Below are 20,838 nucleotides of genomic sequence, written 5' to 3' on the forward strand. Positions count from 1 at the left end.
CTTCACAGCCTGTTGCAACTGTAACTACACTTGTCTCAACACCCAAATTCAAATAAGACCTCAGACAGTCTTTTTTTTTTTTTTTTTTCTAACTCGACTCTCTGTGTTTATACATTTCCTCCGCTGGGTTAGAAATAAAGAAGGTGGAAAAGAGATGCACCTGAGATCCAGAGCCTCTGATTCTGTTTTTAATTGGAATCTGGTTGCCGCAGTTACTAAAGTTCTAACTAGGCTAGCTCCTACTCACTCTATGCAGCCTACTCCTCTGGAATCTTTCTAATGAACAATTAATTAGCATTGAAAAGGTTGTCATTAGTGAAACAGACATGCGACTTCAACATCTAGGTTAGGGATCTGCTAGCCTTCCAGGTAACAATCAAATAATGAAAGCTTTTTTCTTTGTAAGATATATGTAGTCTCTATATATGAGCCAGCTCCTATTACACTCAAATACAGGCACAAACAACTCTGTCAACAAACAGGTATGGCTGTGTCTGATAGAAATGTATTTGTGACCCCTGGAGTTTGAATTCATATAAATTTCACGAGCTGCGAAATTTCTTCTCTTCCGATTTCAGTGAAGAGCTGGAGGGATGGCTCAGCAGTCAAGAACACTTGCTGTTCTACCCGAGGGCCCACAGGCACTTCCCCGAAACACAGCCAGTGGCTCACAACTATCTGTAACTCTAGGGTATCGGGGACCCCCCCTTTGTCCTCCACAGGCACCCGCAAAACTGTGGCAACATGGCATATACTCACGCATACACTGAATAAACTTTAGTGTGAAGCCTTTTCTAAAAAGCTAAACTTCCAAAGAAGCTAACAGTACCACATGGTGGGGAACAATGATCTAATTGTAGGATCTGATTTTTCTGCAATTATTTCACTTCTGAAAAGATTTCCTTTTGCTGAGTATGCTGATGCACACCTTCAATCCTAACACTCAGGAAGCAGGGGTAGGTGGATTTCTGTAAGTTTAAGGCCACCCTGGTATACAGTTTCAGAACAGCTACGTAATAGAGAGACCCTCACTCAAAAAAAAAGAAAGAAAAAAAAAACAAATTATTTTTAATGAACGTATTTTCCCGAATATATGTATGTACGCTGTATGTGTGCCCAATGAGGCCAGAAGAGGGGGTGGGAGCCTTCAGAACTGGAGTCACAGGTGGTTGTGAGACCGCAAATGGGTGCTAAGAACTGAACTTCGGTCCTCTGCCAGATCAGCAAGTGCTCTTAACCTACCAACCTTCTAACTCTGATTTATTTAATTTATTTTTTTAAATTATTTTATTTTGTGTTAGAGGTTGGTCTGATGTTCATTACTGGCCCCCAAGACCTTGCCCCTTCTCAGAAAAACACATTTTTATGTAAACTTGTCCTTGTTGCATAAACCTGAATAAGTCATTATACCTGATTGGTTGATTAAACAGCCTATACCTGGGCAGGGCAGAATGGGATGGGCGTGGCTAAGGTTCCAGGGCCTGTGGGTTCAAGAGAGAACCGCAGGAAACAGGTGGGACAGGATGAGGGGAGGATGGAGGTTGCCGCATGGGGTTACTGTGGAGAAAAACAACAAGTGGGCCAAGGGGAATGACTCCAGTAAAGGAATGAAGAGGCCCAGATGAAGAATATGAGCAAGTTCCCTGGGATTATGGATGGAAGGTAGACCAGATGAGGATGATTAAGGCAGATGGCATTGGATGGGGGCTGGGAGATGGATGGTGAGGTCATTGAGCCAGTGTAGGTGAAATCTCTGCCCAGCCCAAGGTAAATAAGACAATTATAAATCTAACAGGTATCTGTGTCTTATTATTTGTGATAGTGGGTTAAATAATACTGCCGTGATAATCTTAGGGCTAATAATAACATACAGCCTAACTTTTTATTATTTACTCAGCAAATGGCGCCCAACCAATTTAAGTATCCACACCCTTTAAATCATACTTTATCATAATTTGGTGGGGGGGGGAGGGGAGAGATAAACTCCGGCAAAACAACCCGAATTTAAAACCTAATACCCCCCCCCCCGGGGTCAAATACTGTCTCTTTAAGAGAGACTCTTAAACACGCCCACAAGCAAAATACAACCTTCTGTGGGCAGACCCAGACCAAAAGGCAAACGGAATGGAGCAGACTTAACAAAATTGACTGCTGCTCCCACGTCTACCACCACTGCTGTCGCAGCTCTCACAGGGCAACAAGGCCCACGGCCCTGGTGACATGGCAAGTTGGAGAGGCAAAACTGGGAGGCAGACAGAGCTCAGCCTAAAAGTGCACCTAAAATAAAAATGCCGTAGCAGAAGGTGTGTGGGCCCCTTTTGGCTTTGTTTTGGTTGTCATTGTCAGGGATCTGGTTGCAATGTGTCTAATGGTGATGGCTCTTCTCCATGCCTTCTCCGAGAAAGTTCAAGGAGAAAGTGGGGAAAAAGCCAAGGGATGGAATAAAATTACGTACACTAGAAAGGGCAGTCTTCCTGATTAAAAATTACATTGACAGCGGATGGGATTCAAAGCTCTCTGGCTACGAGGTGCTTGTCAGCTCTTTCTGGTAAAGGTCCACCGATTCACTGTAGCATCAACTACATTCCAAAAAAATAATGGTAAACTGGGCTTTGCTGGTTACAGCCTAAATTGGCACAACTGGCCCAAAACTTAGACTTTTCTTATTTCTTTGCTTGATTTTCGTTTAAAGGTTTTAAGTTACAATGATATGGATTTGAGAGAAAATATTTGAACAAGATGGTGATGGCACATGCCTTTAATCCCAACACAAAGGAAAAAGAAATGGGAAAATCTCTGAGTTCCAAATCAACCTAATTTATATAACAATTCAGTGCAAGAACTCCTGCTGATTAGACCCCTGCAGAGACAGTCTAGAATTCAAAATGACAAACTTTTCCTTAAGGTTTCTATCTAAGTTCTTTTTTCTTAATAATGGATGTTATGTCCTTACTGTTCTAAAGGTTGGATTCACATCAATTTAAAGAGATGATGTCACACTGCTCTTTTTTAAAAAGGCCAGCCAATCTCAAAAAGTAGGACTTCCACAGGAGAACTGGTGCCAGAGGGCATTTTGGCTTAAGAGATATGTTCTATTGGTCAATGTAAGGACCCAAAATTAGGCTGGGAGACAAACATGCAAACTGCATGCCTCCCATGTCAAAAAACTTTCAAATGCTGACTAAATTAAGGTATCACACTGCTCTGGCAGCTGGCTTATCCTTTCGAATGTGAGACATTTTCACGGGAGACAAATGTTGGCCACACCTAATAAAAAAAGAACACAGGAGGCAAAGTACACACCAGCCTAGTTAGGTCCTAAAAAGTCAAACATTATATTTCATATGTTTAAAAGGCAGAACTGTCCATCCCATATCAAAAAGGGGGCAAGCCAAAGAATAACTACAACCAATGTAAAAGTCCAGGTACAAGATACCTAGGATATGCTTAAATTCTAAAGGTAAAAGAGAATTTATATAAAGTTTGGCTATAAAGGCATAACCACCTGTTCCATATAGAAAAGGGAATAGGACCAAAATAGCTACAACATATATAAAAACCTAGTCTGCTTAAACTCTAAATTAAAAGGAGTTGATGAAAAGTTTACTTAAAACATGCCTTTTCTATTGCTCAAGGCAACCGGCTTATCTCCTTTACAGGAGGCCTTCTCTTGGGAGATAGGTAACGGCTTGGCCTAATACAACAGGTGCCTAAGAGCCCAGAGAGGATATTTAGATCTATAGAACCTTGTTTTGATTTCAACATGGTAATGATTATATGTTCAACAATAGTGGAAACTTAGATTGCTGATCCTGCTACATGGAAATAGCTCTGACACTGACTGAGACATGGATGTCTATGCAAAGCCAGTAATTCTTGTTGGCTACAGAATCCCCATGACATGTACATGCCATCCTTTCATATGGCATGAATGAAGACTTACAGGTGTCTTTCTTCTGCTCATACAAAGAGCAGAGAGCCATCCTTAATTGAACTGTGCACCCTGCATATCTTTGTGAGAAATTATATATTTTCAGAACAAAAGAACCAGACACCAATGATGCTAGATCAAACCTGACAGGATTCATCCTTCCAGCATGCTAAAGATGCTGATACATCTGTTCCAGCATCCTGCATGGTCCAGCTTCAACTGGTTCAGTTGCTGTTCCTCATCAAAGCCTGCTCCCAAGAGAACTTCAAAGAAAGCTACTGATCTCAACTGGTCCAGCATTTCAGACTGTTTCAAACAGGACTTCTATTAAGCCTGGAATTTCTCAACATTTAGAGACTGGACCACAAATGTTACTGCTAGCTTGTTGAATCATTTTTCCCAATTTCCTTTGGGTCCACAAACAGGATTTCTTCATGTCCCTAAATCAGATAGAAAAAAAAAATGCATGAGAATGACATCCCATTTCCTTAAGGGGGGTTGGGTAGGTTTATGGTTGTTTTTTTTTTTTTTTTTTTTTTTTGGGCTATGAATGTTTCTTGTCATTGTAAATGGTTATAAGTTACTAATGGTCTTATTCAGAGAGAAAATGAGGTTAGACTCAGGAATTTCTCTCTCTCTCTCTTTTTTCTCTATCTTTCTTAGATAAGGAGAAAAGGAGTTAAAAAGAAAGGCAAATACAGGGATATTTTATAAGAATAATAAGACAAAAGGTAGATTTTTGAACCTACTCAACTTAAGGCTTTGTTATTCTCAAATAAGGTTATTTTTAACTCATAGATGGAGGATTTTTGTATGTTGATACAAAAATACATCTATTTTTGATACATTGGTATAAGCTTTGGTATATTGATACAAATTCAAGGTTACTTCCAATACTTTTAAACTGCTGTTACAAACTGTTTAGGATATTAGGTAATGTAAGCTAATTGTTAGTTAATCAACTCATAGTAATGTCAGACACTGGTCTAATTTATCATAGAAAAATACATCCTAGGTTTTTCAGATATGATTCTATAGATAGATAAGTCTTCAAAAACCTCAGAGACCTATAGAAAGTGGCACTTAAAGTATTTTTTATTATTTTAAAGATTTTTTTTTTTTTACAATGAGACATATTGTCTCCTGGCAGCACCCAGCCTACTTCAAAAAAGATGATGAGCATCAAAGAACCTGCATTTGGAGATGGCTTCAAATGTGGCAAACCAGCCATCTGTGCAAAGAAAGTGCTCTGACTTCACAACAGACAGAATTCTGTCGAAGATAGGCAAGCTCAAATGCAGGCCAAGTCGATTGCCAAACTCTGCCAAGACAGGATAAGCAAGTCCTAAATAGTTCCTGCTTCACATATATGTCTGACAAACATACTGGAGCAAAAGGCTGAAGATGATGCTCCAACAATATAGAAAGTTTTGGTTGGCTGTTTAGGCAGCAAACTGTCTCTGTCAATTTTCTTTTGGGGGGGAGCTGCTAGCACGAGCTTCCTATTTACTCAAGTAATTAATTTTATTCCCTCTCAAGTCTCTGATGGGGCTGAAGACCAGATAGTCATAATATTACACTTAGCTTAGTTGCTTAGAAATTAAAAAGATGTTTTAGGTCTAGATAGATGTTTTAGGTTGATAAATACAAACTATAAAATAATTCAGGTATAAAACCTTAGACCCAGTGTAATTAATAAAGAATTAAAAAAATACTTAGACCCTCATTGATATTTTCTTCAAGGTTGCCAAATACATTTAAATTAGACATTATATATAATAGTCTTACCTATTGGTTTGTATAATTGTTTCATACTTATTCTTACTGTTAAAGAACTGGCCTTTTTATTTTGACAGAAAAGGGGAATTGTTGGAAGGTGGTCTGAAGTTAATTACTGGCCTCCAAGACCTTGTCCCTGCTCAGAAGAGCACATTTTTACATAAACCTGTCCTTGTTATGTAAACCTGCCTAAAGTCATTATACCTAACTGGTTCATTAAACAGCCTATACCTGGGCAGGGCAGAATGGGGTAGGTGTGGTTCCCGAACTTTTGGGTTCAAGAGAGAATCACAGGAAGCAGACAGGTGGAGAGGAGGAAAGAGGCATGATGCGTTAGTGTGGAGAACAAACAACACCACATGGGCCGAGGGGTAGGACGCCAGTAACCAGTAATGGAAGGAAAAGGCCCGGATGAAGAATAGAAGCAAGTACCATTATGGAATTACGGGATTATGGATGGAAGGTAGACCAGATGAGGATGATTGATTACAGTGGATGGCATTGGATGGGGGCTGGGAGATGGATGGTGAGGTTATTGAGCCAGTGTAGGTGAAATCTCTGCCCAGCCCAAGGTAATAAGGCAATTATAAAATCTAACAGGTGTCTGTGTCTTATTACTTATGATAGTGGATTAAATAATACTACCATGATAATCTTAGGGCTAATAATAACATTATATAGCCCAACGCTTATTTTTTAATTATTACAACAATTTTGTTTTATTTGCACCATGTGTGTGCTTGGTGCCCATGAAAGCCAGAAGAGGGCATTGAATCACCTGGAGCTGGATACAAGGGGCTGTAAGCCACCCGGATATGGATTCTGGGACCCAAACTCTGGACCTCTATAAGAGCGGTCCATGCTCTTAACTCCTGAGCCATCTCTCCAGCCCCAATAAAACCATTTTTACCTAGAGTAAGCTATAGTTGGCTCATAAATCATAATTGTCAATCTCCAACATAGATACTTCATATGATACTATAAATAATAATAAATAATGTCAAAGAAGAATGACATTAGTTAAGACCAAAAGAGTCAAAAGCTTCCTGAGGATGGCAAGATTGAAGTTGGGTCTTAAAAAAAAAAAAGGAAAGAATATAGACAAATGGAAGAAGGAAATCTGGGTCACAACAAGAAAAATACAGTTAAGATAGATACGGAAAAATACAATTAAAGCTATATGGAAGGGTTTTGAATATCAGGAATTCTTTTTTAACTTAGCCCCCATACAAATCGCATTGCTATGGCTGAGAAAATGGCTCAGCAGGTAAAAGTGCTTGCCATACAAGCCCAATGACCTAAGTTCACTTCCTGAAACCTATATATATGTAAAAGGACAAAATGACCCCACAAAGCTGTCCTCTAGCCTTGACACATGTGTCATGGCCTAAGGTCCCCCCATCACATACACAATAATAATGAATAAAATAGATAAACAAACAGCATTTCTATATTATTTCTACAGAGGAAACAGGATTGGTTTTACGAGAAAAACACCAACAGCAAGGAGGCCATGGTAGGAATAATGCAGCTGTACAAAGCGTAAGAGCCTAGATGACAGTAACAGGAGAAAAAGGATGGCATCAAGAAACAAATGGGGGGAGAGTGGGGAGGGGGAGGCTGGGTGGTGAGGAAGGAGGGTCCAGGAATCAGGCTGTAAAGTCATTAAGTTAAAAAAAAGAAAGAAAAAAGAAATAGACAACAGGCCCAAAATGGGTACATGCCTGTAGTTCCAGCAATGAACAGGTGGAGGTACATGTATCATGAGTCTCAGGCCATTGTGGGCTGGACATCTTTTCTCAAAAAACAAAAATCTCAGCAGTGGTGGCATACACCTGTAATCGCAGCTCTAGGGAGGCAGAGGCCAGCAGATCTCTTAGATTGAGGCCTGCCTGGTCTATGGAGTGAATTCCAGGACAGGCTGGGCTGTTACACAGAGAAACCCTGTCTGGAAACAAACAACAGTCTTGATGCAATCTCATGCAATGCAGATATTATAGTCTAATAGGAAAGACACCAGCATGCAGCAGAAAGGCATGTTGTCATAAGTGCCGTGGTAGATGTCTGGGGAAGGGTGGAGTCCAGTAAAAGTAATAAAAGAAGATTGAACATGCTGAATATGGAATGGTAGCACAGGTGTGGGCCTTTGATCCCAGCATTTAGAAGGCACAGGCTGGTCAGACAGGGATACATAGTGAGACCTGGTCTCCAGGGGAAAGGATATGGGGCGGGGCGGGGGGGAGTGTGTGGTTAGTTGAACTTGAGAAAGCACCAGAAACAACTATTAAGAATAGCAATTTCTATAAGCTAGGGTCAAATGGAAGGGGAGGAGGACCTCCTCTATAAATGGACTTAGAGAGAGGCATGGGAGAAGATGAGGGAGGTAGGGTGGGGTTGGTAAGGAATGAGGGAGGGGGCTACGGCTGGGACACAAAGTAAATAAACTGTAATTAATATAAAAAATTATATATATAAAAGGAATAGCAATTTTTTAAATGTTAAAAGCCAAGTGTGGCATTGTCACTTTAATCTCAGCTTTAGGAAGCTGAGGTAAGCAAATCTTTATGAGTTCAAGGCCAACCGGGTGTTATCTATCAAGCTCCAGACCAGCCAAGGATACATAGTGAGACCCTGTCTCAAACACAAACCAACCAACACATGGCAAGATTCTCTGGAATGAGTTGCAGCCTTTGGAGACAGTCGCAGGCTGAGATGAGGATAAAGAAGATAAAGTACATAAAGGCACTTTCAGACATTAACGTCTCACTGATACCTTGCAAACAGATGAATTATTAGGGAGGAGCATGGAAGGTGAAGGGAAGCGAGGATGAGAGAGAGCCTGGAGAGGATACTCACCAGGCTCCCAGAGACTTGGGAAAGCTTTGAAGGATGAAGAAAACAGAGCTATTAGAACATAGGTACAGGTCAGTGACAGGGTGCTTCTCTGGTAGTTTAATCCAGCACTGGGGGAGAATGAGGAAAATAATAATAATAATGCCATAGAGGTTATAGCAGAAAAGAATGTCACAGAAGAGAATGTGGCGTCAGGGGCTCAAAATCAGTAGAGATGTTGATAAGGAAAAACATAAGAGAAAGGTCACCGAATTCAGGAGACTTTAAGAGATCATTGGTGAACTGAAAAAAGAAAAAGATTAAAATCAGATTACAAGGCTCAAATGTAAGGAGCCCTTCCTGTTGAAAGTGTTTGTGCCAATGCCTGGGAGGTCAAACAGCACAGAGCAGGCCCAGACTGGAAAGTTGGCTCAGGGGATACCTGAGTGGGGCCAGCCAATATCAAACGCAAACACAGAAGGCAAGGACACTGTGTAGCAACGGTTCAGAAGTCAGAAAGGAGCAGGGAATCGGCATGAGAGACCAGCAGGCGTCCAGCCAGAGAGTCAGAACAACAAAGGACAATCAGGTCTGAAGACAGCAGCTGAAAGGAAAATAGGACTGGATCCAGATGACACCCTAGGACCTTCGGAGCGCCTCCCACAGAGAAGATTGCCATTAAATATTTATCGAAAGAATGTGCGCATTCCCTCAATACTTAATGAATGAATAACACAAGTAACTGCACCTGATGGAAAGGTTGTTTAGAACGAGACTGTATTTTACATTATTTGATGTGAATCCGTGTTTTTCCTTCATCTATGTATAGGTACCATGTATGTTGCCTGGTATCCTCAGAAAAGGGTGTGGGATGCTCTGGAACTGGAGCTACAGGTGGTTGCAGGTGTCAGGAACCTAACCTAGGACTTCGGCCAGGATATATATCAAGTGCTCTTAACCACTGAGCCACCTCTTCAGCCCCTGCAGTGAGACTTTAATTCACACCCTAGTCAAGATTTTCAGTCCATGAACATTTATTATACGTGCCTGGAGTGCTTAAGACTCTGTGTATCCTGCTCAGGTGTTACGGTTCATGCTAGTAATCATAGCATTTGGGAGACTGAGGCAAAAAAAATTGCCATGAGGTTGTGGTCAGCCTGGACTACAAAGCAAGGCACCATCTCAAAAACTAAAACCAATCAACCAACAAACAACAATAACAAAAGTCTCTTTGAATCAAGAATTAAAAGATGCTGATTTTTAGTCTGGCTGAATGCTTCATGAATGTTTGTTATCACAGTACTCAGGAGCCTAAGTTGGGCTATGTAGTGAGAAATTTCAAAAAGAAAAGGATAGGGAGCTAGAGAGATGGCTCAGTAGTTAGAGCACTTGCTGCTCTTCCAAAAGACCTGGGTTTGATTCCCAGCACCACCCTGGCAGCTCATACCCATCTAGAACTACAGTTCTCTGGAATACAATGCCTTCTTCAGACCTCCATGGGTATCAGGCATGTAACTGGTTTACAGAGAGACATACATGTAGGCAAAAACACCTATACATACATAGAAAACAGAAGTGTAAAATGGAAAGAAAGGAAACAAACAAACAAATCATTCCTTGTCTTGAAGAAATTGCTCAGTGGTTAAGCGCACATACTATTCTTTTATTTCTCTTTGTTTCTTTCTTTTCTTTCTTGTTTCTTTATTTTTCTTTTTTGTTTGTTTGCTTGTTTGCTTGTTATTTTTTGTTTGGGAGTTGTGTTGTTGTTGTTGAGACATGGATTCTCTCTGTATAGCTCTGACTATCCTAGAACTTTCTTTGTAGACCAGGCTGGCCTCAAACTCACAAAGATCCACCTGCCTCCCAAGTGCTGACTAAAAGCATGTACCACCACACCTGGCTGTGAGCACATACTATTCTTACAGAGAACCCGAGTTTGACTCCCAACACCCACACCAGGCAGCTCACAACTGCCTGTAACTCCAGCTCCTGGGGATCTGATTCTTTTCTGACCTCCTCTTACAAGTGTGCTCGCACACACGCGCGTGCGCACACACACAGAGACACAAGTAATAATTTTAAAAAAATGTTTAAAGAAAAAAAAAAACCTCTATTTGGTTAGTGGTGTGACAAGTTCATGTGCAGATATAAGGTACAGGCTCCCAGAGGTGATCTTTATACTCAAGGCTGCAGAGCCAGGAGGACCAACAGAGGAGAGCCTGAAAGTGGCAGGGGTGGGGCAAAGGATATGTGAGGTGATGCCAACTGAATGGAACACAAGGGCGAATGTCAGAGGTACGTGAGCACAGCTTGTTCAGGGCACTCTAAATGTTTAAGCACATCTAGAGCCAAATGTGATGTACTAGGTCAGGGCAGGGAAGTGGGGACAGGATAGAAGAGGCTGGAGGGATAAATAGGGGCCAGATCACAAAGGACTCTGTGTAACGTGCTGAAGAGATTGGATTTTTTCCCCCCCTGAAGGTGATGGAAAGCAAATGAGGAATTTTAAGCAGGGGAGAGACATGATCAAATTTGCATTTTAGAAATAGCAACCATGGAGGATGGGTTAGAAGATGAGGCTGAGAGCAGGGAATAATTTAGTAGGCTACTGCTGTGATGAGTGAAAAATGATGAGGGCCTGAACTCAGCAAAGAGGTAGTGGGCATTTAAAGATCAGGGGACAGCAATGACAAATCGTGACTTCTTGTCAGTTGTCAGGAGAGAAAAGAGGCCAGGTGACTCCATCTTCCAGCTTAGCATCTTGGAGAGGGTCAGAATGGAAGAGAAAAGAGGAAAGACAGGAAGGGCATGAACACATATAGACCACTCCCATGCTTTAAGCGCTGTGCAAAGAATTCTACGTCTATTCTTTTATCCTTTGCAATAAAGTCGTCTGATAGTTCCACCAGCCCAAAAGAGAAATAAGAATTCAGAAAGCTTAAACTTAGGTCTCAACCAGCACAGGTGATTTCAGATCCTGGCCTGCGGTAGGTGTGTTGGGAGAGGGTGAATATAGCAATTGACTGAAAGCCTACTGTGTGTGGATGCCAGTGACCCTTGCACTTCTGCTCTGCTCCACAGAAAGAGACCCTAAGGCTGGGAAGGTGTTCTGTACATAGAAGAGTAAGCTCGGAGACATCTGTTTCCAACGCATCTCTGACTCAAAGAAGTACAAGATACACTAGGTGTACATTGCTACATGAGTGCAATCCCAGCACACAGGAGGCAGAGGCAGGCAGATCAGGAGTCCAGTGCCGAACCACATGGCACATAACAAATTCCAGGCAAGCTGAGGCTGCGTGAGACCCTGTCTCAAACAATGACAGCAGCAGCAACAGCAGAAGTACAAGGTAGGTTTTTCTAAGAACAAGATTCAGCATAATCCCTAGGTGCCAGTAAATGAAAAGCTCCTGGATCAAATGTTTTTCCTCCACCTGAACTCTCCTGGAGCATCCAGTGCTGTCTTAGTCAGTGTTCTATTGCTATGAAGAGTCAACTAATTTAACTGGGGCTGGCTTACAGTTTCATAGGTTTAGTCCATCATCAGCATGGAAGGAAGCATGGTGGCACGCAGGCAGATATGGTGCTGGAGAAATAGTTTCAGAGTTCTATATCTGGATGGCAGGCAGCAGGAGGACAGAGCCACTAGGCCTGGTTGGGCAGCTTAAAACCCCAGAGTCTACCCCCAGCCATATACTTTCTCCAACAAGGCCACACCTCCTAATCCCTCTCAAGTAGTGCCACCCACCAATGACCACACATTTAAATACATGAGTCTATAGGGGTCATGCCTGTTCAAATTACCACACGTGACAACCCAGAAATGTTCTTTTCTGATTATGTAGTGAGTTCAAGATAACAGCTTCTGATTCCAGGACCCATTGAACTGGGTCTCAATTGTGTTAGACAACCAAGAAAAGGGAAAACCCAGTAATTCAGCCAATAGGAGCTAGGGTCAAGTTCGTAGTTAGGGTTTCTTTCTTCCTTACTTTTTTTTTTTTTGTTTTTTTTGTTTTTTTTGTTTTTTTGAGACAGGTCTCTTCTACATGGCCCTGGCTGTCCTGGAACTAACTCACTCTGTAGACCAGGCTGGCCTCAAACACACAGAGCTCAACCTGCCTCTGCCTCCGCCTCCTGAGTACTGGGACTCCCGAGTGATGGCTCATGCCTAGCTCTTAGAGTTTCTATTGCTGTGGTTTAAAAAAAAAAAAAAGGGAGGAAAACACTTTATTTCAGCTCACACTTCATGTTCTCTCATTAAGGCAGCCAGGGCGGATGTGATGTGACTAGTTGCCTGAGTCCCTCGTTTGTCTTCCCTGAAATGATAAATTATAACCTGGAATTCTGAGTTAAATAAATCCTTTCCTTCCTTACTTTGCTTTCTGCCAGGGTCTTTACCCCAGCAACACAAAGAAACTAGAACAGCTACGGAATTAAATTCCTTCGTAATAGGACCGCCCTCTCTTGTTTCTCCTCCTCCTCAAGGTGTCTAGCCACATAACAGGCCCTGGAGAGTATGTTGCTGTCACTGTAGAAGAGAATCAGGGACCAAGTGGAGGACATTAGTCCCTCTTCAGTAGCCTCTTCCCCCCCCCCCAGGTACCACCATCCCCTAACCAGCCATGCTAGATACCCATCCAGAATGCTTGTTCACTTCTCTCCCTCTTTTTCAACCCAGTGCCTTCACTTCCTGTGTTGTTCTTGAAATTCCCTCTTCCTGAAGGTCCTACCACCACTTAAAACAGGCTTCATCATTCTCCTGTATTATAGCAATAGCTGCTTCCAGCCCTCCATCCTCCCTCCACCTACCAACCAGTCACCAAAGGGAGCTACCCAGAATTCAGATCTGGCCATGTTATTTCCCAGCTCACTCTTCAGTTTTACTTGTATCTCTTTGTGCATATGTATGTTTACCATAGCATATGTGCAGAAGTCAGGGGACAACTAGCAGAGGTTAGTTCTCATCTTTTGTCCTGTGGGGTCCCTGGGATTGAACTCTGGTCCTCAGTGTTGGCGGCAAGCGCCTTTAATTCAAAGCCATCTCTCCAGTCTCCAGTTCTCTGATAAACCAGATGTGCTGCTGTACTCGTGTAATCCCAGCACCAGGGAGACTGAAAGGGCAAAACTGCAAGAATTCCAGCCTGGGCTACATAGCAAGAGCCGAGACCAATATTGCAAATGAATAAATGAAGTTTCCCAGTGGATTTAAAGTGCTTAGTCTGACACATGAGATTCTCCTGCCTCTGGCCCTGCCAAATCTCAGTCTTCTATTGCATCCTTCTACCCGCTGCTCCTTCTCACTCTCAGCAAAAGGCCTCTGCAAGAAGCAAGAGGCCTCTTCATTGCTCTGCTGCATCTGCCTCTGTGTTTCTGGCTTCCTGAACATCTCTGTTGCACTTTCTGCTTAGATTTTGTTTGTTTGTGTTTTTCTTTTGGATAATTCTTCATTGTCAGTGGCTCAGTTGCCACTCATCCAAGAAGGAAATGGAGAACAGAATCACTTGATCAAATCAGGATTATGGTTTGAACCCCTCTTTTGGTCAAATAATCCTCTGAAGACAGCTCCATCATGGATTTGAATATATTTCCTTATATCTATTAAAAGGGCTGTCTTCCTGCTAGGTTTTAAACCTCATGAACACAAGAGAGTGTCTTACTCATCTTTTTATCATGTGTCTAACACATGGTAGGATATTTGTTAATAGGAATAATCACCACAATTTCTCATATTCTCACTTGAGAATATGAGTCAATAACAGATATAGGTAGGTAGATAGTTTGGTGGGTAGGTAGATACATAAGTAGATAGATAGATAGATATAGCTATAGATATAGTTTAATTGCTTCTTTAGTTAAGAGTTCAGATTAATATCTCTTTAAGGATGAATTAAAATCCCCAAGTGAAGGCATAGAGTCATAATTACAGAGAGAGAGGTGAGACTAGATTTCTAAAAGCCTTGTTTAGGATTAGGGATGTAGCTCAGCTGATAGGGTGCTTGCGTAGCATTTACAGTGTAGCCATGCTGCCCTGAGAGTCACTGTGTAGACACGGCTGGCCTTGAACTCACAGCAGTCCTCCTGCCTCTTCTTTCCCAAGTGTTGGCATTAAAGGCGAGTGCCACCATGCCTGATTTAGGTGTTGCTGGGGACTGAACCTTGAGCTCCACAGATGCCAGGCAAGCTTTGCACCAACTGAGCTACATCTCCATTCTAAACAAGACTTTTAAAAAGTCACTCTCTCTTCTCCATCTCTCCTCCTTTCCCATCTCACTCTCAGTTTGAATTGATGGCTCTAGATTACACTTGGGGTTCTTAACTCATCTATAAAGAAATTACATAACTTTGAACTTGTAACCCTTTGACAGAAAAAGAAGGAAAAGGAGAAAAAAATAAAATAAAAGAGAACTTTAAAAAGAATTGGGCTGGAAGATGATGATAGCACACACCTTTAATCCCAGCATTCAGAAGGCAGAGACAGCCAGATCTTGGTGGGCTCAAAGTCAGCCTGATCTGCAGGTTGAATTCCTGGACATCAGGGCTACGAAGAAGATAGCAGAAGGAGGAGGAAGAGGAAGAAGAAAGAAGAAGAAGAAAGAAGGGGTGAAAGGGGCTGGAGAGATGGCTCAGCAGTTGAGAACAGTGGCTGCTTTTCCAGAGGTCCAAGTTCAATTTCTAGCAACCAGATGGTAACTCACAACCAGGTATAACTCCAGTTCTAGGGGATCCAATACTTTTTTCTGGCTTCCATGGGCCACACACACACTTGCATGCGCATACACACATGATGCATAGAGATATACACAAGCAAAACACTTATAAACATAAAGTGAAAGTAATTTAAAGAAGAGGATGATGAAGAAGAGGAGGAGGAGAAATATCAGGTGGGTCCCACTTCACAGGATCTGACACCCTCTCTGACCTCAGCAGCACACATGTGGCATCCATTCACACAAACACAGACATGTGCATACATTTTTAAATTCTTTAAAGAAAAAGAAAGCAAAAGAAATGTTTGTTTCTGGGTGGAAAGATTACTCAATGCAGACTCAGCAGGTACCTTGCAGAGAGACCTGCAGTAAAAGAACTTCTACCGAGGAAGACCAAATCTTTGAGTTTCTTCCAGTTTGTGAGGGATCAAATTTACCCAACAGAGATTTATCTAACCTACTTCCTATCCACGGAGCATCCAAATACTTTTGAAATTATTTTTTGTGTTTGTAGATGTTGGGAGACTAAACACACATTTACAAATATTCTTCAGTGGTGATGGAGTGATAAGCAATCTATTAGGATGCCTACTTGTGGTCATTTATTAGAAGCCCATCTTTTATTTTGTTTTGAGATGCTGCCTCACTGTGTAGTCCAGGTTGGATTTGAACTCATGGCAGGTCCTGTTTCAAAACCTCCCAAATTCTGAGAATATAAATAGACATCACCATAACAGGCCTAGGAACCCTTCATCTTGGCTCTACACATATTTGGGGGTTACTTTGAACTCCTGATCACCCTGCCTTCACTTTGTCCTTTGCCTTTCAAACAAACCTGGCTCTTTTTTTTTTTTTTTTAAGGCATATTGCTATATAGCCCAGGCTGTTCTGGAACTCATAATTCCCTGCCTCAGGCCTCTCCAATGCTGGGATTACAAGCGTGCACTAGCATGCCTGACACTTGACACATGTGCTGGTTAGTTTATGTCAACTTGACATAAGCCAGAGTCATCTAGAAAGAGGAAAAGTCAATTGAAAAAATGTCTCCATAAGATTGGCTTCTAGAACTGGGTGCAGTGGGGCACACCTGTAATCCCAGCACTCAGGGAGGCAGAGGCAGACGGATCTCTGTGAGTTGAAGGCCAGCCTGGTCTACAGAGTGAGCCCAGGACAGCTACACGGAGAAACCCTGTCTCAAAAAAAAAAAAAAAGATTGGCTTGTAGGCAAGTCAATGTGGAGCATTTTCTTGACTAATGATTGATGAGGGAGGACCCTTATCCCTCCCACTGTGGGCAGTACTACCCCTGGGCAGGTAGTCATAGGTTGTTCAAGAAAGCCAGCTAAGGAGCTGGAAAAATGACTCGAGAGTTAAGAGTCTTTAGTGTTCCTGAAGAGGATCAGAATTCAATTCCCAGCGCCTATATGGTGGCTCACAACTGCATATAATGCCACTTCCAGAGGGTCCAACACCATCTTCTGAGGTTCACGTACTCATGCACACATGTGGTGCCACATGCACATTCGGGCACACACATAGATATAAAACATTTTTTAAGGCAGGCTAGGCAAGCTGTAGAGAGCGAGCTAGTAATCAGATTTCCTCTGTGGTCCCTGCTTTAGCTCCTACATCCTGGTTTCTGCTTGAGGTCCTGCCCTAACTTCCCTCCAGGATGAACTATGATCAGGGTATACAAGCCAAACAAACCCTTTCCTCCTCAGGTTGCTGATGGTTATGGTATTTATCACAACAATACAAAGCAAACGAGAACAGGAATTGGGTATTGTATGAACGGCCGGGCCATGTTGGAGGGACGAATGAAGAAAGATGTGAGGGCTTTGAGCTAGAAAAGCTGCTGAGTGCTCACAGCATATTGATCTGCCGTTGTGAGAGGTTAGAAGATAATGGTGAGAGCCGTGTAGATGACGGAGGCCTTGTGAAGTCACAAAGACTATCAGGACTGTTAATGTAATATTTTTATATTAAGAATCCGTCGTTTCTGATCATCTGGGCCTAAAGAATAAGCTATGATTAACCACAGACCAGCACCACTGATTTGGGGGGGGGGGGCGTGAAAGCTGCAGAATTGAAGAGGTTATAGAGGCTGAGGCTTGGCACTAGCTCTCAGGGTTGGAGCCCCTGAAGGGAATCCAGGAGATGCCGTTGGTAAAGATACAGCCTCATCAAGATTGACCTGTCTGCCTCCTAAGTGCTCGGACTAAAGGCAGGTACCACCACACCTGGCCTGCTTTCAGGGATTCTGAAGCCTTCTGACTTCTTCATGGAGCAGGCATGCATGTGGTATACATGCATGCATCTATACGTGCAGGTATAAACAAATCTAAAAACAAAAACTAAAGTTATACTATGCCTTTGTACGTGTGTTGTGTGTGTGTTTGTGTTTGAGACGGCGTATGATGGCTTGAATAAGAACGGCTCCCAGAGGTTCATATATTTAATTGCCACTGATAAGGGAGCAGCACTACTTGAGAAGGATCAGGAAGGGTAGATTTGTTGGAGTAGGCGTGGCCCTGTAGTAGGAAGTGTGTCACCGGGAAAGAGTGTGAAGGTTCAAAAGCCCCAGCCAGTCCCAGTGTTGTTCTCTCTCTTCCTGCTGCCTGCAGGACTAGATCTAGAACTATCAGCTACCTCTCCAGCATCATGCCTGCTTACCTGCGACCGTGCTTCCTGCCATGATAACAACGGGCTAAGCCTCCGAAACTGTAAGCAAGTTCCAATGAAATGTTTTCTTTTATGAGAGTTGCCTCTTCACAGCAAGACAGTGACCAAGACACAGGGCACAGTATGTGGCTTTTGCTTCCCTGGAACTCACGATGTAGACCAGGCTGGCCTTGAATCCACAGAAATACATCTGCCTTTACCTCCTGAGTGTTGGGATTAAAGGTGTGCACCACCATGCCTCGCTTATACTATGCTTTTTATTGTGTTATTAACATGAGATATTAGGGATAAATCAGAAAGGAAATGTTACTGGTTTAATAGTGATATGTTTGTTTTTCAGCAGGACAAGAGGTCAAATGTGCTGGTTAGTTTTTGTCAACTTGACACAAGCTAGTGTCATCTGGAAAGAGAGGGTGTCAACTGAGAAAATGTTTCCATCAGGTTGGCTTACAGGCTATCTAAGCGGCATTTTCTTGATTAAGGGTAGATATGGGAGGGTCCATCCCATTGTGGGTAGTGCCACCCTTGGGCATATGGTCCTAGGCTGTATAAAGAAAGCCAGCTGAGCAATCTGTAGCAGGCAAGCCAGTAAGTGGCATTATAGTCTTTGCTTTAGTCCTGTCTCCGGGTTCCTGCCTTGACCCCTGCCCCGGCTTCTCTTGATAGACTACAGAGTGAAAGCTGAAATAAAGCCTCTCTTTTCCAAGTTGATTTCCTCCTCAATATTTCATCACACCGATAGAAAGCAAATTAGAGCAGAACCTAATTTCCAAAGCCCACAGGAGATTGAAAACACTATTCTCCTGTTTAAAAAAAAAAAAAAAAAATTCAACATGGAAACAGCAGAGTTCAGCCAAGTATGGGAATCCTCTGATTACCATGTCTTGTGTAATCACACAGGTCACAACCTAGGAACCCAGCTCTAGGAAAAGAGTTTCCAAAACAAGCTCAACTCCCTCTAATTTATTAGAGGTCATGTGTATGTGTGTGTGTGTGTGTGTGTGTGTGTGTGTCTATCCACTTTGTTTTGTGAGGGGTTTTTGCTATTGTTGTTACATCCCTTCATTTGGGAAGTGGTGCAAATATGCCACTGAGCATAACGGTCAGAGGACAACTTGCAGGGGCCAATTCTCTCCTTCCATCACATTGCTTCCAGGGATCAAAGAGGTCAGCATGCTTGGCACCAACTGCCTTTACCTACTGAGTCATTACACCAGCCTCACCTTCTTTTCTGAGACAGTCCCTCACTGGACTGGAATTCACCAACTAGGCTGTGTAGCTGGGCTTTTTGGGTACTTCACTGAGTTCTTGTATTACCACCCTTCCCCATCTCAATCCCTTCCAACCCCCCCCCCCAACACTAGGTAATCGAGAAAGAAGGTTGGGGGGGAATATTGTAGCTCTTTTTACACTACTTCCTGCCTATTAGGGTCATCGAGTTCCTAGGGGCAAATTTAATCTCCGTAATCAGAATATATGCAACCAACAACCCAGCAATCCAGCAATCCAGCAACCCAGCAGCAGCAGCAGCAGGGGCAGTGGTAGGGAGAGCACAGCCACTACAGGCCCATTGGGGGCTCTCACATTTATACCCTCTCCAGAGTCCCCAGAATTCCAGACGCAAACTATCTGCAGCTGACAAAAATCACGTCCCTCCTGGAGCATGAGACAAATCATAGTTGTGGCTGCTGTGGACGATCTGCAGCAGCCCCATATCCCACACCTGGGATTAAAACAAAAAACATATTCATATAACATAACTGGTTTTGTTTTGCCTACAGCACTTGATATTCCCAGGCGGTCTCCCATCCAAGTACTAACCAGGCCCGAGCCTGCTTAGCTTCTGAGCTCAGATGAGATTGGACACATTCAAGGTGGTGTGGCTATAGACCAGACCATAACTGGGTTTTGAAAGAAACCAGAATCCTCACTACAAGGCTTCCTGGCCAGAAAGCCCCCAGAATCCACCTATCTCTTCCTCCTTGGCATTGGGATTACAAGTGTGTCCCTGCCTTTTTTAAAATGTAGGTTCTAGGAGTTAAACTCAGGTCCTTATGCTTACAACAGTAAGCGCCTTACTGATTTAGTCATCTTGCCAGCACACAGAGTTGCCTTTTATTCATATATGTTATCCCAAGTAAAAAAGTGGGATTTCTTCTAGCTTTATGCCTAAATTCTTAGACCAATGTAGCTTTTTGTTTTTATCCTCTCTCTCTCTCTCTCTCTCTCTCTCTCTCTCTCTCATACTTTGTTTTTGAGTTCTTCATGGGTTTTTCTCCTATCTCCTAACAATATCTTCTCCTGGCTCAGCTGTCACCAAATATCTTCTCTTCTCACTCTGCTAGCTCAGTTCTTTCAACTGTCTCTTATTTTCACTCAGCTCGGCCCCTTTTCTTCTTCTCTCTAGTCCTGCTCTCTCTTCTTCCTGAACCAGCTGCCTTTTCTGACCCTACACTTGCCTACTTCCCAATCCTGCTCCCAGCTCTCAGCCTCTGCTGGCTTTTTCTATCCTCTCCTGTACCCAGACTTCCAAGCGGACTGCCACTGAAGGGGACAGGGTCCTTTAAAGGGCCAGGCATGAAAAAAATAAATCACACTGCAGACTACTGAGCTCTTTTTTAAATAAATCTCTGGGGCTATAGAGAGGGTTCCGAGGGTAAGAGTACACACACTCTTGCAGATGATTCAGCTTCAGTTCCTAGTACCCAACATGTCAGCTCACAACAATTGCCTATAACTCCAGACCCAGAGGACCAGGTGCTGTCTGCTGATCTCTGTGGATACTAGTCATACAAAAAAAAAAAAAAAATTTAATCAAATATTTTTAAAAGAGAAAGAAAATGCTTTGGGAGCCTGGCATAACTGCTATAGCTATTCTTTTACTGTTCGTATACTGCATGTGAAAAAG

General features: G+C 42.6%; 1 pseudogene; it reads right to left on the bottom strand.

Moving 5' to 3' along the window:
- Positions 1 to 19,702: 19,702 nt before the first annotated feature.
- Positions 19,703 to 19,821, bottom strand: LOC129681398 (5S ribosomal RNA; annotated as a pseudogene).
- Positions 19,822 to 20,838: the final 1,017 nt, after the last annotated feature.

This window comes from Psammomys obesus, unplaced genomic scaffold (genome assembly GCF_907164565.1).
Source record: "Psammomys obesus unplaced genomic scaffold, mPsaObe1.curated_primary_1811, whole genome shotgun sequence".
In the NCBI taxonomy this organism is placed as follows: Eukaryota; Metazoa; Chordata; class Mammalia; order Rodentia; family Muridae; genus Psammomys; species Psammomys obesus.